At 50.0% G+C, this 18,159-nt stretch overlaps 1 protein-coding gene across 1 annotated transcript in view; it reads left to right on the top strand.

Annotated features, from left to right (window-relative positions):
- The window catches only part of LOC115641316, a 627,798-nt gene that overhangs the window by 180,592 nt on the left and 429,047 nt on the right, over window positions 1-18,159 (top strand).

The raw sequence follows: 18,159 nt of genomic DNA, 5'->3' as shown, positions 1-18,159 counted from the left end.
CCGGACATGCCGGTCACTTCCTGGAGTCTCCTAGGGTAAGTGCCACGCAGCTGGAGCCCACACCCTGCACCCTCTCCTGCACCCTAACCCCCTGCCCCAGGCGTGGAGGGTGCTCTCTATGACCGCCCAGAACAATTGGCCTGGCCTTTTTTGCTCCTCTGTTTTCTTCTTGGCTTTTGCATATGCATATCATCTTCCAAATCTTCTCTCTATGTTTTTGCTTGAAAAGAGATTCTTTGGTCCCCCAGTATTCCACCAAATGATCCATTAAAAGTTCATAAGGTATTTTATTACCGGGAAGTTTTTGTGCAATTGTGTTGGCAAGTGGATATGCTTAATTATCAGGTGATGAAATATCGAAAGTCTTTTAGCTTTTCACAATTTTCCCATCAAAGCAATGTCTGCTTAACCATTTCCTCCAATATTAGCCTCTCTCTCCTGCAAGCTGACTGCTCACACTGGTATAATTTGGAGAAAGAGCAGAAATGGGACATACACAGGTCTTGTTCTTTCCCATAGATGAGTTACAGTACAGTAAGCAGAGAAGAGACAGACAGATCATGTTGTGAATCTCTTCATCTAGCATGCCAGGGGACTGAACTTTGACTGCTGTGATGCCTTTTCCAGTTGTGATATCAAAAGGGAGGAATGCACAAAACTAATGGCAAACTTAACTCAGCTGCTGTTTCTTTGGGTTAAAGTGGAAAGCATTACTGACACCTAATGGTGAAAGGAAAGACAACATATTTTCATGTAAAGAGCATGTGGTAGGGGGGAATTATGGGAGCCCCAATTTCTCTGTTCTTGTTATTCTGCTCAGCTAATGCCTACTCCCTTTGATGGAGGCACAAATCAGAACTCCCCCTATCTTGATGAACTTGAGATCCAAACCGCTCTGCTCCATCCCATTCTTCTCAAGTGTATCTTATACCCGAGGCATGACTCATTTTAGTCCCACATCTCACTCTGACCTTGAGGATGTGCCTGCCCAGCAGCTAGGAGGGTGATTCCCAACACAGACAGACAGATGCACTAACAAAAGCAGTGGCTGCTCGAGTGATGGAGAGAGAATGGAGTGAGTGGGGGCGGAGCCTCAGAGAAGGGGTGGGGCAAGGAAATGACCTCAGGGAAGGGTCAGAGCAAAGGTGTTTGGGTTTGTGCGATTAGACAGTAGCAATCCTACCCTCCACTAGCTCCCCCTTCTCTGTCGTATCAAACATAAACTACTTGTCTTCGCTTTCAAGGCCCTTCACAGCCCGTCCTCGCCCAACCTAGCATCTCTCTTTCAGTATCAAAAGGTTAACTCCAGACTCAGATAGGCTCACTGATGCCAGCCACTGCCACCGCTTGTTAAATTCTCAACCCAGCCCCTTTATGCTTTTCCCTTGCTGCCCTGCCCATCTGGGAGAGCTCCCTGTAAACAGCCACGAAACCACCTCAATATCCTCCCTCAAACCCCTCCATATAATAGAATCATAGAATCATAGAACTGGAAGGGACCTCGAAAGATCATCTAGTCCAGTCCCCTGCACTCAAGGCAGGACTAAGTATTATCTAGACCATCCCTGACAGGTGTTTGTCTAACCTGCTCTTAAAAATCCCCAATGATGGAGATTCCACAACCTCCCTAGGCAATTTATTCCAGTGCTTAACCACTCTGACAGGAAGTTTTTTCTAATGTCCAACCTAAACCGGCCTTGCTGCAATTTAAGCCAATTGCATCTTGTCCTATCCTCAGAGGTTAAGATGAACAATTTTTCTCCCTCCTTCTTGTAACAACCTTTTATGTACTTGAAAACTGTTATCATGGAATGTGGGAGAGGGCTCTGGGCTGGTGCAGGGGGTTGGTTTGCGGGAGGGGGTATGGGCTTTGGGCAGAGACTGTGGGGGTAGGTTCCGGGGTGGGGCAGAAATGAGGGGTTCAGAGTGCAGGAGGAGGCTCTGGACTGGGGCGGGCGTGGTGTGTGGGAGGGCTCTGGGCTGTGGGTGCGGGCTCTGGAGGGGGGCCGGGGATGAGGGGTTCAGAGTGTGGGAGGGGGCTCTGGGCTGGGCAGTGGGCAAAGATTTCAGAGTGTGAACAGGGCCGGCTTTAGGAAGTGCGGGGCCCAATTCGAAGAGTTTCGATGGGGCCCCGGCAGGGATGACTTAAAAAAAAAAAACACATGGGGCTTGTACTCGCCGGGCGGTGGTCCGAGTCTTCGGCGGCACTTTGGTGGTGGGTCCTTCACTTGTTCCAGGTCTTCGGCAGCACTGAAGGACCCGCCGCCGAAGTGCCGCTGAAAACCCGGAGTGCTGCCAGGTGAGTAAAAATTAAAAAGGCACCTCTAGCCAGGGAAGGGGTTCTCACTGGGCGCGGGGCCCTCTTAGGCGTGGGGCCCGATTCGGGGGAATTGGTGGAATAGATCTAAAGCCGGCCCTGAGTGTGGAAGGGGGCTCTGGGCTTTTTTTAAACCGCCCCCCTGCCACACACACACACACACACACACACACACACACACACACACACACACACACACACACACACACTGAAACTATTTTAGATTTCCATTAATGAATCTGAAATCCACCAAACTCTAATTTTCTGTGCACTATTAGCTGATGAAATAAGAGCACTGAAAGTCATCACCAGCATACAATTTACATACAACAGTGTGCCCTCATTGCCAAGAAGGCTAATAGCATTTTGTATGAGTTTCTTAGGACCAGCTTCTGTTACTCGTTGTTGATAAATTGTACAGTCAATTGCTTGGTCAAACTTTGTTTGTTATGAAATATATTCAAGAGACCAAATAACCAATATCAGTCTGGTGTATTGCTAAAAGCCAATTAGAATATAGTCCCAGGGAAAGGTGGACTACAATACCAGTCTCCAGTAAATCATCTTGTGCAGAGTTGTTACATTCACCTTACACAGAAAGTGCGCTCCCAAAGTTACACATTGTGTGTAGGAGAAAGAGAGTGCTGGGCCTGGTGCAAATCAGCCCTGAACCAGAGGCTGGGAGCCAAAGTTAGGCCATATATTGAAGTAGATGTTTAAAAGTTCATCATATGACTTTGGCAAAAGTATTGCTAGTGTGGCTAAAACACAGGCCCTCCTAAGAAGCAACAGATATTGGGTATGTGTGAGACACATTCCAGATGATTAGCCCAGGGACCTACCACCAGAAAAGAGGGTCTGCTAGTAGTAGTAAACAGGGATGTTGTGCCAGAGACACCCAGAGCATGATACCAGGGGATGAAACAAGCAGATGTCATGAAACTCATAAGGTGATATGAGAGTTGTTTGTCTCAGTCTATAAAAATTGGGGTACCTCACCTTAACCCTTTGTGTAGCCTGGGGGAAAACAGAAATTCCCGCAGCTGACTGAGTCACCTCTTTTTGCTTAGGAAGGCAATGGGGTGCTTCTTGCTGTCCTCCCCTGTTTGCCTCAGTACAGCACCCAACCCAATGTCAGATGTATCAGTGCACCATACAAAAATTGTATCAAAGTTAGGGCTGGCCAGCACAGGCTCTGCAGACAAGTGTACCTTTACCTAATCAAAAACCCTTCTGGCACGCCTCTGACCAAATCACCTGAGTAGGCTGGTGCTTTTTATATGTCTGTGATTGGGGATACAATGTTGCTTAACCCCCTATCAGAGTTCCCACCCCACTCTAAACTCTAGGATACAGATGTGGGGACCCTCATGAAAGACCCCCTATGCTTATTTCTACCAGCTTAGGTTAAAAACTTCCCCAAGATACAAATTCTTCCTTGCCCTCGGACGGTATGCTGCCACCACCAAGTGAGTTAGACAAAGATTTAGGAAAAGGACCACTTGGAGTTCCTGTTTCCCCAAAATATCCTCCCAAACCCCTTTACCCTCTCTCCTGGGGAGGCTTGAGAATAATACACCAACTAAATAAGTAACCAAAGTGAGCACAGACCAGACCCTTGGGTCTTAGGACACTAAAAACCCAATCAGATTCTTAAAAGCAGAACTTTATTATGAAGAAAAAATAAAAGAAGCATCTCTGTAAAATCAGGATGGAAGGTAATTTTACAGGGCAGTCAGATTCAAAGCACAGAGGATTCCCCTCTAGGCAACACTTTAAAGTTACAAAAACACAGGGATAAACCTCCCTCTTAGCACAGGGAAAATTTACAAGCTAAAACAAAAGATGATCTAACACATTTCCTTCCTATTACTTGCTATTTCTGTAATATTAGATGTGTCGTTTCAGTAGGAGCTGGATTACTTGCTTGGTCTCTCTCAGTTGTCTCAGAGAGAACACACAACACCCACAGAGCACAAAACAAAGCCTCTCCTACCCCCAGATTTGAAAGTATCTTCTTTCCCCACTGGTCCTTCTGGTCAGATGCCAACTAGGTTCATTGAACTGATTAACCCTTTACAGGTAGAGGAGGGATTTTATGCTACCCTTAGCTGTCTGTTTATGATGATACCCCCCCACCCCACCCCCGGCCACACACACAAAAACCTCCTGTAATAGTTTGCCAAGCCTATAAAGGATTGAACCTGCCTTTTCGTTTGGGGCACAGGCCACTTGACAATGGCTTCCACCTTAAGAGAGTCGGAGGATATTTGCCCCGCTCCCCTGACCCAATGTCCTAGATAAGGGACTTTGGCTGCTCCTATCTTCTACTTGGAGGGTTTTATGGTTAGACCAACCTCCTTGAGTTCTCACAGCAGAACCCCCAGGTGCTCCTTGTGGTCCCAGGTGTTGCTGAATACAGTGATGTTATCTTTGTATGCCCTTGCATAGGTCTGTAAACCATTGAACACTTTGTTGACCAATCTCTGGAAGGTTGCACCAACATTTACCAAACCAAAAGGTAACATTGTGAATTCATAGAGCTGTATATCAGTGACAAAAGCAGATTTCTGTTGTGCCTTTTCCTGCAGAGGGATCTGCCAGTAACTCTGGTTAAATCAAAAGTACTGAGGTATTTGGCTTGGTTCAGCAAATCCAGCATATCATCAGTTCTTGGCATGGGGAATGCATCTGTTACAATAACAGCATTAGGTTTTCTATAGTCCATAAAAAATCTTACAGCGCCATCCCTTTTGGGGACTAAGACCACAGGGGATGCCCACGAGTGGTCAGATTCACTAATTACTCCCAGGCCCAACATATTTTGTATCTCTGTATGAATTTGATCTTTCACCTTACCAGTGGGCCTGCAAGGCCTGGAAGGGGGGAAGGGACTGTGGCCCTTTTGTGAGGATTCTATGGGACAGCAAGTGCATTTTCCCTGGCTAGTTGGAAAATACCTTGCTTTACCTTTGCAGCACTTACAACACCTCCCCACCTTTCAACTGGTGTTAATTTATTACAGATTTCCATATTTTCCAGAGTTGACCCATCTCATCATTCATTCATCAAATCAGTGAGCGAGTGTGCCTCAGTTTCCCCTCTGGCACAACAGATTGTGTTTACTCCAGCCTTTCTACTATGGTAGGCTTTGAGCCAGTTCACACACAGTATTAGCTGGGGAACAGTATCATTGAGGGGCTTTTTAACTTGATACATGTCCTCATTTGCCACTTCTACCACCTCTAAGGGCCCCTCCTAGGAGTTTTGCATTTTGAACCCTGTCACAGGATTGAGTACCATCACCAAGTCTCCTCTGCCAAAATAGCATTTACAAGTATTTTTATCACACTATACCTTTTGTTTGGCCCGGCTGTCTTGGAGATTGTTTTGGACCATTTCCATCATGTCCTTTAACTCCCTCCTGAACCTCTGAACATACTCAGTCATTGGTTCTTCCCTCACCTCATGACACCCTTCCCACGTGTCCTTAATGAGATCAAGGGATCCCCTCACTTTTCTTCCATATAGAAAGTCAAATGGAGAAAACCCCATGGACTCTTGGGGTATCTCCCTGTAAACATATAACAGGAATGGCAAGAACTCATCCCAACTGTGGCCTCTTTTCTTGGCATACATTCCCATCACAGATTTTAGGGTCCCACTGAACCTTTCCACCAACCTACTGGCCTGGGGGGTGATAGGGGCAGTCTTAAGTTGTGTCACGCCACACTCTTTCCATAGCTCGTTGAACAACTGCGACATAAAGTTCGCCCCCCGATCAGACAAAATTCCCTTAGGGAAGCCAACTCTGCTGACTATAGTGAACACTTACCACTGTCTCCACTTCTATATTGGACAGAGCATCTGCCTTAGAATATCTAGTGGCAAAATCCACCACCACTAAGATATACTTCTTCCCTCTCCGAGTAGGGCACGGCATTGGACCCACAATGTCCATTATCAGCCTCAGGAATGCCTTCTGTATGACAGGTAAGGGAAGATAGGGCGTTGTTTGGGGACTGGTCCTGCTTTGAGCAGGGGGCTGGACTAGAACCTCCTGAGGTCCCTTCCAACCCTGATATTCTATGAAGCAGGGGAGCCCTCTGGGGGCCTACAGGTTTTTTCCTCTCCTGACATACACACAAAACCTGCAATGATCTCTCACATCAGTCTGTATTCCTGGCCAATAGAAATTCCTTCTTAGCCTGCCATAAGTCCTCCAAACCCCCAAGTTACCTGCAGCATTAATTCCCCCCAGTGCTGGCTGGTACAACCAACTATTCCTTCCCATGGGAGCCTCCCTATACAGTTTCCCGTTCTCTTCGAAAAACTCCCCCTCCCCTTTCTGGAGTTCCCTCTAGGCCACACTTCCTTATGCTCTCTAAGAAGGGTCAGTCTTTCGCTTAGCTGCAAATTCCTGACAGCTAATACCTGGGATAATGTCCTCAGACATTGAAATCATCCCTTCTGCCCCCAGTCCTGGGGACCTGTGACTTTCAGTTACGCAGAGGCCTGACTCTGCCTCTCCCACACCTGGAAGCATGCTTCCACCCTGCTCACTGCACCACTGTGATGGGTTCAACCCTCCTTCTGCGATGCTACCTGATGTACTGGGAGTTCACTGAGACTCTCCTGCTTGACCAGCCTGGGTCCCTCTCCCTGCTTTGCTGAATTAGGCTCGCTGGCCTCTTGCAGCACACACAAACAGATAGGGCCACACCCAGCTGTAGACACAGACTGAAGTTAGCTGTGTGTGATAGGACTCCCCTAGCACTCACATGCACACCCCTTTTGGGAGGTAAACCCAAAATAATACTGTCTTGCATAGTGCAAGCTCATAAAAATCTGCCCCCTTCCTCAGTATGAAGACAGATGTGCACGACTTCTTGCCCCTGACATTTAGAAATTACATAAACTGGGCTTAATAATAAACAAAATAAGTTTAACAACTATGAAATGTAGTTTTGTCAGATGTTCGTGTGTGTGTGTGTGTGTGTGTGTGTGTGTGTGTGTGTGTGTGTGTGTGTGTGTGTGTGTGTGGTCCCAGCTCTGTGCAGATAGCTGGCACAGCAGATCTCGAGCAAACTGCCCAATGACCACAAAATCCATTAAGGTGCTTGGTCAGGTTTATTGTCAGCAAAGCACGGTCCCAGCTCTCCGGGTCAATGTCTAGAGATACACTAGCACATGTATGCCCATGACAATGGACTCAGCTCAGTCACTGGCAGGACTTTCTACTGCCCCCTTGGCTGGGCAAAGACACTTCCTCTGAGATACATCTTTATACACCAATATAAACAAGTTACATATCACCCTTGATGTATCAGGGAGCCACCCATTGCCTTGTACCTGTAGTTTTGATCAAAACATCTCTATTCATCATGCTGTTATCCTGACCTTATCCTTAAGATGTGTCAGCATGTTCCTGTTATCTTTAGAGAATGTGTTTATCGGGGTGTTCTGGTACCACCTTTCTGGAATGTGCTTGCATGAGTGCTTTGTGCCTAGCATCTCTTAAGAGTATGTTTTTTTGCTATATAAGCCCTGTGCTTGCCAAATTCTGTTAGCAGGGCCTGCCTCTTGCTCTCAATTTACCTTTGCTTATTATCAGCAAAGTTTTGACTACTTTAGCCCAGGCCTCAGGCCCTATGCCAGGCCTCTGATACATGCTCTTATGTTTCAGACCTTCTTCCTACTACAGATAGATTTTAAGTGGTTAAAGGGATAGCAAACAGAAGAAAACAGATTATCTTAGTAAATAAACAAAAGTCATAAACTGAGCTTAACACACTAGATAGGTAAAATATAAATTAGCAAATTCTCATCCTGAGCGATAAACAGGCTGGCAAATTCTTAAGGCACAAGTTGCCTTGGCTTTCCCAAGAGTCAAACAGTTCCCCTTGTGTCAAGCTATCTCTGAGAGGTTTCCATTGCACAGTTCCTGGGGTAATCCTTATGCTTGTGTGCATTTCCTCAATAAGCCACTAACATTGTTTGGCCTTACCTAATGCAGCACATTTGAAATACAAAGACATGGTCAATATTCCCAGCTTCAGATACAAAAATGATACATGCAGATAAACTGGATAAACAGTCCTTACAACTACTGCTGCTTCACAGGGCCACGGCCTGCTCCACCTCAGGGTCCCACAGTGAGTTACAGTCTCACAGCACCCAATGAGAGAGGGGCCAAGTTACCAGCCCACGTGGAGGGCTGAGCCACTGTGCCACTGTTACAGTGATGGATTCTGGATGGATCAGTATGGGGAGGGGTGGGCAGATGGGTAGAGAGGTGTATATGGGGATGGACAGAGGGATACTTTCGCCATTGCACAGTGGAGGAAACTGAAGAACAGAGTGGCAAAATGACTCTCCCAAGGTCACCCAGCAGGCCAGTGTCAGAGCCGGGAGCACAGCCTAGGACTCCTGAGTTCCTATCCAATGTGCTAGCCGCTGAATGACACTTCCTCTAATCTCATTTTGCTAAATTCTTGGTCTCAATGACTTCCTGTGACAGTGAGTTCCACTGGAAAATTGCATGTCATGTGATAAAATATTTCCTTTTCTCGGTTTTGAATTTCCCACCTTTTAGTGGTGTTAAGAGTCCCCTTCCTCTGTGATGAGACAGGGAGACCAGAAGCTCCCAATCATCTCTCTGCTGACCCTTCATTATTTATGGATCTACTTTCCTGTCCTCTCTCCTCCATCCCATCTAAGGTAACAATTCCCGGCTTTCCAAGCTGTCTTTGTACGAGAGCTTTTCCAGCTCCTGGAGCATTCTTGTCCTTTTCTGCACACAGGATCCTGGTACGGCCATCTCATTCCCTGTGCCCCTCCAGCACTGGGTTTGCTTTGTGTGCCCATGGCAGCCCATTCAGCTGCCAACAGAGGTGCCCCGGGCCCCCGTCCTGCACTGGTACAGGTCATGTAGATCCCTGTAAGGAGCAGGACAAACTGATTGTCGAGAACTGGCAATAAGCCTCCACAACTATTGTGTTGACTCTCCCCGAGATTGATTAGCCAGGATTTCCTTTGCAGATTAGCCCCTGCCCAGACTTCCTGCCTCCTCACATCCTGCCTGTTCACAGCCCTGCCCCTACAGGCAAAGCGTGGTCTCCACCTCAGCTAGGAGGAAGCACACACAGCCGGCGCTAGGATCTGGTGCTAGGCCTGGGCCTGGGAGGGCAGTGAGTCGGCTCTGCCCAGAGAGGAGCTGGTGGTGCTCTGCGGCAGCTGCTGCTGAACAATCCCTCATTGCTGCGAGATGACTAACGTTGAAAAACTGGTTCAGGACGTGGCTGCAGGCCGTTGTGTGGGCATCCAGATAACCAACAACACCAGAGATGTGACCCTCGAGTACCCCGGGTAAGCAGGTTCCCGTAGCCCCCTCCACGCAGCTTCCCAAGTCATCCTGCCGCTGGTGTCTATACAGATGTGCCAGGGCGTGGGGTATGTGTCTGCTGCTGAATACCTGTCTCTCTGTCTGTCTATCCATCCCCTATCCATCCATTCCTGTATATTAGGTCAATGCTGTATGTCCCATTGGGTCACCACAAATCCCCCTGCCCTCTGGGTTAAATTTGAAGTGTCTATCCCTGCAGGGGCACAAGAGTGTATTGGACCTTCAAGCCAGGATATTTTGTGTGTCCAGGACTAGGGCTGAGGGTATTTTAGGGGGAAAAAAACACATTTTTTCAGGGTGTGGTGAAACATTTCCCCAGCCAGTTGATTTGAGAGGGAACAGCTGTTGGAAGCCACTTGGGAGATTGGAGAATAAGTCCCAAGGAGATGGACTAGGGGCAGGTGACATGGCGATAGGCGTATGATTAATTGTAAAGGTGTTCAGTGTATTTAGTTCACCATCTCCACATACCCGCATGTACACACACATACACATGCTCCTATGCAGCTGTATGATATGTCTGTCTGACTGTGTATGGCCTCTAAACTGTAATTAACAATATATTGTGCATGACCACATAACGTTTTACCAGACAGGAACTGGTACCACCTTGTGCATTGGTCATGCAGGAAAGACCCCGCTGCCCTGGGGGCTAGCCGAGGTGGGAATGTGCTCTCTTGTCCAGCGACCTGTGTGTCCTCTCTGCAGAAGAGCGGCTGGGTTGTGACCCAGCCCAGCCCCTAGAGTCAGAATTGCCCTGCTGCTGGGATGGAGTTTTTAATTATTGTTTGGGATGTTGTGTAATGAAGGAAGCCCATGATGTTTTTCCTCCAGGACTTACTGTTTCAGTGGTTGGGCCATGGTAAACCCTGTGCCCCAGATCTGCCCCGGCTCCTCGGAGAGCTTCCTGTTTGTGAAAACAAGATACACGGCCCGCGGGAGCGTCGGAGTGCTGAGCTACGAGTCTGACGCCTTCACACTGGCCATCATGTTCTCCAACCCCTTTGACCGCTTTCTCTATGACATCGAATTTGCCCTCGAGCTCTTCACTGGCAGGAAGCACTTCTACAGTATGGATCACCTCTACCGCTACATGTATAGCCATGACCCTCCCTATAAGTGCGAGTCCTTCCAGAAAATGAGGCTCACTGATGCCAAGGATGGCAAGCTGACAGTGACCAACCAGGAGATCCGGGTGACAGCCACCATGTCCAACCAGAAGAAGTCCATCATTAAAGTGCGGATCGAACAAGGAGACCACAGCCCATCCTACACTGCCCACGCAGCCTATCTGGAGAACACAAAGAAATGACCTAGTGGGACAGACAAGGGGGCTGTGGGTGACTCTCCTTCCCAGCCCAAGTGAACAGACACGTGCTAGCTCTGCTTGAATTACCCACTGTGTGGCCACAGAGGTCTGTGCTGCAGGAAGAACCAGCCACCACTGGGTATGTGGCCTGAGCCATTGCCCAGGACTCAGGGACTGCACTGCTGTATTTATCATGCTAGCGCATGCCTATCTGCCCAGGCTGGGAGGCATCCTCACAGCTGCCTGGGGATATACTCGCAGGAATGCTGAAGTGAGCTTGGCTTTGTGGCTGTGGCCCTGTCTGTGGGGTGAGGCAGCCCCAAACAGAGATCCCTAGTCACCAGTTCTGGCTGTCTTTGCCCAGCCTGAGCACTAAATTGTGAGGCCCAAAGGCCTATTGTAACCATCCAATCTGACCTGGGAACAGCACCGGGCGACCCCAGCCCCTGGCCCGACAGCTGGGGACTGAAGACGAGAGACAGCCAATCTCTGTGTAAAGCCGGTCGCCCTTCATTTGGTTGTGGCCCAGAATGCCCCTTGGCCTGGGGAGAGACGAAGCTTCCAGGAGACCTGCAAAGAGAAACATCTGCTGCCTCTTTAAAGTTGAGTTAAAAACAAAGGGAATGATTTTCACTTCCTCCTGCAGGGCCATTCCCCCAGGAGCCTGCCAAGGTTTTGTTGCTGTGTTATAAAGGGGGAGTTCGGGGAGGTGTCCTTCCTTATTTTTTAACCTTAGAAATAACAGGCATCTCAAGCAGGGCCACCGAGAGCGGGTTCGGGCCCTGGTGAAAAAAAATGTTCAGGCCCCCTCGCAAGGGCAGACCGGCTAAACAGGGCCAACAAAGCCAGGGAAGCTGGCCCTGGGCCCCCTTCCGGATCGCCGGGCCCCGGTAATTTGTACCGGCTTCTTTCCTCCTGGAGGAACAGTGGGCTGGGAGAGTCTGAGGAAGGGACGGTGTCAGGGACTCGAACCCAGATGGCGAGGTTCGTTGTCTGACTGCGAGAGAGACAGGCAACACCAGCATGGTCCAATCAAAAGCTCTTTATTGACAAGTGCACGCATCAATAGAGAGCAGCTCGTCTCCAGAGAGAACCAGCCCCCTCTTTACATCTTAGTATAAGCCTATATAGACAGTTCCATCCCGTCATAGATTATTCACTGGAGCAACCCACCCCCTTCTTCTAACAACTAGAAACTTTTAGTATACATGTTTTACAGCATTAGGTGATTAACAACATCTTAACAAGCACCAGAAGTTAGGAATGTAGGAGAGTTAAAAACAGACGGAGAACTGAACCAAGGAGTGAAAACAGGGACATAGGCGGCAGGTTATATGGGCTCGAGGTGCCCAGGCTCTAGCAATATTCAGGGCCGGGTGCCCTGCTCCAGCAGTATTTGGAGCTGGGTCTCTGCCCCGGCCCTGCCTGGATCGGCCCCGGCCCCCGTGGGCCTCTCCCCGCCCGCCGCATTCCTGCTTGGAGTAGGTCCCAGCCCCCGCCTACCACCCCGTGTGTCCCCCCCACCACGCCCCTGCCTGACAAAAAGCAGCGCGGGTCTCTCCCCTGCCTGCTCGGCTCCCGGCAGAACTGCTGTCTGCTGCCCCAGGATCCTAGCGCCCGCCATTCACTAATGGCAAGGCAGGCTGCACTTACCCTGTGCTTCTGCCCTAGTCCTGAGCCTCTCCAACACCCCAGACCCTCATCCCCCCCCACTCTAATTCTCTGCTCCAGCCCTGAGCCCTCATCCCCCTGCACCCTAATCCTCATTCCCAGACAGAGCCCTCATCCCCCTGCATCCTAATCCTCAGCCCCAGCTCTGAGACCCCCTGCAGCATGAACCCCTCATCCGCAGCCCCAACCTTCAGCCCTCCGCACCCTGATCCTCAGCCCCAGCCAGAGCCCTCATCCTCCCGCACCCTGATCCTCAGCCCCAGCCAGAGCCCTCATCCTCCCGCACCCTGATCCCCTGCCCCAGCCCTGAGCCCCCCCACATCACGAACCCCTCATCCACAGCCCCACAGCCCTCACCCCACACCCTAATCCTCAGCCCCAGCCGGAGCCCTCATCCCCCCACACCCTGATCCTCTGCCCCCGCCCTGAGCCCCATCTTGCATCATGAATCCCTCATCTTCAGCCCCACATCCCTCACTCCTGCACTCCCTTCTATCCCCAAACTCCCTCCCAGAGCTTGCACCCCCACCCCATCCTACATCCTTACCCCCAGCCCAGAGCCTGCACCCAAACCCCGTCTCAAAGTCTGCACCCCTCACCCCCTCCTGCACACCACCCCCTGCCCCAGCCCAGAGCCTGCACCCAGCACCCAAACTCTATCCCAAAGCCTGCACCCTGTACTCCTCCTGCACCCTAGTCCCCAGCCCAGGACCTGCACCCCAGACTTCCCCCCCCAAACCCCTCCCAGAGCTTTAGGCAAATGGGGGCAGAGTTTGGGGGGGCTGGTCCTGTGCACCACCAAAATTTCTACAAACTTGCCACCCATGAACAGGGAGGCTGGGGTTTCTTATCAGTTCTTCAAAGGAACAGTCCCTAACACAGCACAGCTGGTGCTATGCCAGGAATGCAGCCCCTCCTTTATCTCACTTTTTCCCAGTGCTTCGTGAGACATGCTGCTTCTCAGTATTTTTCCAGTCAAAGGTTTCCCAGAAACCTCTATTAGCCTGGCTTTGGTCAGGTTGGCATACCTGGTTTTGTCTGCTATATCTTTATTCAGGCCTAACAACGGTGAGCTGACCCAGCCCATACTTAAAGGCAGGGCGCTGGGTCTTTAATGAAGAGATCACATTTCCCAGCTGTTTTCAGGGCGGCCAAGTCAAACAGGAACCAGTCAGACCAACGCGTTCTAAAGAATCCAGTAACAGCCACACCCATCTCCCTGGCCTGGTGGCACTTCCAAGCTGGCTGTGGTGGGGACGACCCTGCCAGTTCTGCAGCTTGCCAGGCATGCAGATGGATAGAAAAGTCCTGCCCTCGTGGGAAAAACAAGCTGAAGGAGAGAGAAACCTTTAAACATCAACCAGACTGCCAGGCCTCTGTGCCCAGCACTGTCTCTCTCTCTCGGGGGCTCCTTTAATGGCTGTAGCTGCTCTTCTGCCTGGCTGGGTTATTTGTGGCAGAAGCCATCAGCAGAAGCTCTGACAAGGCATCTGCCCACCCTGGGGCACGGCAAGACAGCTGAGTACTGGGGAAAGTGCTTGAGAATGTCTCACACCCCAGCGACTGGGCTGTCACAAAGAGGGGAAAGGCCTGATCCAAAAGCTGAGAAATGCAGAGGGGCTTTGCTGGTGGATACGTGCTTATGGGGTCCAGTGGAGGCAGGTTTCTTGGATGAAGGGCAGCCTGGCTCCATGCCTTGACCCTCAGTGATTCTGCACTTGAGGAAGGCACAAAGGGAGGGGCAGTGTCACAGAGTCCCCGGGCGATGCTCTGGAACTGCTCCCCACAAAGCCAGTCAGGACTTTGGGGAGTCTCCTCTCCCTAGGAGCAGACTGTCTTCAGGGCAAGAAGCTCACACGTCTTCACCTCCTGGGTCTCTCCTTGGAGCATTCAGCATCCTCTGCACCTCCGTGCACTTCCCACAGCGAGTCCACCCCAGCAGGGTCCTGGGGAACCATGGAGTCCTGCACCCCCACTTTGCAGTCAGACGTGACTCTCAGCCAGCCAGTAGAAGAGAGGTTTATTCGATGACAGAAACACAGTCTAAAACAGAGCTTGTAGATACAGCGAACCAGACCCCTTGGCTGGGTCCATTCTGGGGGGCAGTGAGCCAGACCCCCATGTCTGCCCTCACTCCTTGTCCCCAGCCAGCTCCAGACTGAAAACCCCATCCAGCCCCTCCTCAGCTCCTTTCTGGGGCCAGGAGGTCCCCTGACCTCTTTGTCTCCAAGACCTTCAATTGGCAGGGGACAAGGGGCCCAGGCCATCAGTTGCTAGGAGACAGAGTGTCAGGCATTTAGATGCACTGGCCCTTTGCTCTGCTAGATATTTAATATTTAGAGATATACCAATCTCCTAGAACTGGAAGGGACCTTGAAAAGTCATTGAGTTCAAACCCCTGCCTTCATTAGCAGGACCAAGTACTGATTTTTGCCCTAGATTCCTAAGTGGCCCCCTCAAGGATTGAATTCACAACCCTGGGTTTAGCAGGCCAATGCCCAAACCACTGAGCTATCCCTCCCCCCTTAAAAATATTCTATTCAGCACTGCTCTATAAATACTGTGCACTAACCCATTGCACCACTGAAGCCCACAATAACAAATTTGGTCCGAGAATTTCAGTACTGAATCATAGAATATCAGGGTTGGAAGGTGTGATAGATAGTTAAGTGTTAATAGAACAGGAGTACTTCATGTCTCTTTTGCCTGTAAAGGGTTAAAAAGATCAGTGAGCCTGGCTGTCACCTGACCAGAGGACCAATCAGGGGACAGGATACTTCCAAATCTTGAGGGAGGGAAGTTTTTGTGTGTGCTGTTAGTTTTTGGTTGTTGTTCACTCTGGGGGCTCAGAGGGACCAGACGTGCAACCAGGTTTCTCTCCAATCTCTTTGATACAGTCTCTTATATGTCCAGAAGAGTGAGTACTAGGTAGATAAGGTGAGTTAGGCTTATGTTTGTTTTCTTTATTTGCAAATGTGTATTTGGCTGGGAGGAGTTCAAATGTGTATTTGGCTGTAAGGATTTTAATTTGTACTTGTATACTTAGGCTGGGAGGGTATTCCCAGTGTCTATAGCTGAAAGACCCTGTAACATATTCCATCTTAAATTTACAAAGATAATTTTTATTGTTTTTTCTTTCTTTAATTAAAAGCTTTTCTTGTTTAAGAACCTGATTGTTTTTTTATTCTGGTGAGACCCCAGGGGACTGGGTCTGGATTCACCAGGGAATTGGTGGGGAGAAAGGTTATTTTCTCTCTGTGTTAGGATTACTTTCTCTCTCAGGGAGAGGGAAAGGTGAATTTTCCTCTCTGTTTTAAGGAGTTTGAATCACAGTCATCTTCCAGGAGTAACCCAGGGAGAGGCAATGGGTTTACTTTCCTTGTGTTAAGATCCAGAGGGTCTGGGGCATCCCCAGGCAAGGTTTTGGGGGACCAGAGTGTATCAGGCACTGGAATTCCTGGTTGGTGGCAGCACTACAGGTACTAAGCTGGTAACTGAGCTTAGAGGAATTTATGCTGGTACCCCATCTTTCGGATGCTAAGGTTCAGACTGGGGAATTATACCATGACAGAAGGGACCTCAGGAGGTCATCTAGTCCAACCCCCCTGCTCAAAGCAGGACCAATCCCCAGATCCCAACACGTTCCCTTCAAGGATTGAACTCACAACCCTGGATTTAGCAGGCCAATGCTCAAACCACTGAGCTATTCCTCCCATACTTGAGAACTGCATAGGGGACACTGAGGCACCAACACAGTATTCAGAGAAAACATTAAGAACATTCCTAGTTTGTCACAGGGGCTCTAAGCCAGTGTCTCTCCATCTTTCCTGACTACTATACCCCTTTCAGGAGTTGGATTTGTCTTGCATACCCCCAGGTTTCATCTCGCTTAAAAACTACTTGCTTACAAAATTAGACTTAGCTAAACCTAGGGCTATGAGTTCAATCCTTGAGGGGGAAATTTGGGGCTTGGTCCTGGTTTGAGCAGGGGGTTGGACTAGATGATCTTCTGAGGTCCCTAATAATCTATGAAAAGTGTCCCAGCATACCATTACTGGAAAATGGCTGACTTTCTCCTTTTTACCATATAATTATAAAATAAATCAATTGGAATATAAATATTGTACTTACATTTCAGTGTATAGTATATGGAGCAATATAAACAAGTCATTGTCTGTATGAAATTTTAATTTGTACTGGCTTCACCAGTGCTTTTTACTTAGCCTGTTGTAAAACTAGGCAAATGTCTAGATGAGTTGATATACCCTCCCAGAAGACCTCTGAGTATCCCCAGGGGCAGGGGCGGTTCTAGACATTTTGCCGCCCCAAGCATGGAGGGTCCGCTGGTCCCGCGGCTTCGGTGGACCTGCCGCAGGTGCTTGGCTTGCTGCCCCAGGCACGCGCTTGGAGCACTGGTGCCTGGAGCCGCTCCTGCTCAGGAGTACACGTATCCTGGTTGGGAACCACTGCTCTAAGCCATCTTCGTGCTCCCTTGCCTGGTCCCTGTAGAACAGCCTTGAGGTGGCTCTAACTCACATTCTGCTCCCCCTGTGGCTGCCGGGGAGCAAAGAACAGCCACAACACAGTGCATTCTGGCCATACCCATGTTTCCCCTCCAGTCAGGGGCTGGGCATAGGGTGGGGCACACCCCTCATGCCAGGCTGGCTTTGCCAAGGCTCCTGCATTGAGCTATCTGAGGAGGGAAAGGCCATCTCAGCCCCAGTTTATGAAAGACAACCAGGTGGGAGGGTGGCAGACGGTCTGGTTTGTATCCCTGAGAAGGGCTGAGGTACGATGTCCTGGCTGGCCTGACAATGTGCCCAGAGATTCTGGAAATGGGATTAAAAATCACCAAAATGTGCCTGATGGATTTGTGCCAATGGGATGGGGCAGCCGCCCACGGCCCGCCAGTGTGTACTTAGGGGAGGGGGGGTGGCGCACTGGACTGCGGGGACAGCAGACTGGAAGGAGGAAGTTTCACCATCATGCCTGCTGCCACCAGTGTCTTGTGAGATCCATCATGACACTGTTGGGCCTTCGAGATCCTGAAAGGGGACCTGACCAGACTGGGAGGGAGGGAGGGCACAGCATAGCCAAGGGGCACTGCACTAGGCCCCTCCCTGCAGCCTGGACTCAGGCATTGAACGCAGGGAGACAGTCAGGGCTTAGCTCACACCCCTCTCATCAGCATCTCCCTGTGCCTGGCGTAGGCAGGGAGCCGCTCCGGGTGCTGGCTTTGGGGATCCCATTCCCAGCTGCCATCTCTCCCCCGACATTGCACAGGGAGCACAAGTGCCGAACTAGCCTTGGGGAATCGCAGTGTGTGCCTGTGATTTTCTAGGCACCTAAAAGGCCGGCATTGCAACCCTCAACGTCACAGCGCCTACGTCCCTCCGGGGAGCCCAGCATCCATGACTCACCAGCCCCGGCAGGAGGGGCTCTATAGGCTGGGGGAGC

The sequence above is a fragment of the Gopherus evgoodei genome, unplaced genomic scaffold (genome assembly GCF_007399415.2).
Source record: "Gopherus evgoodei ecotype Sinaloan lineage unplaced genomic scaffold, rGopEvg1_v1.p scaffold_34_arrow_ctg1, whole genome shotgun sequence".
NCBI classification, from domain to species: Eukaryota; Metazoa; Chordata; order Testudines; family Testudinidae; genus Gopherus; species Gopherus evgoodei.
This window is presented reverse-complemented; position numbering and strand designations above follow the sequence as displayed.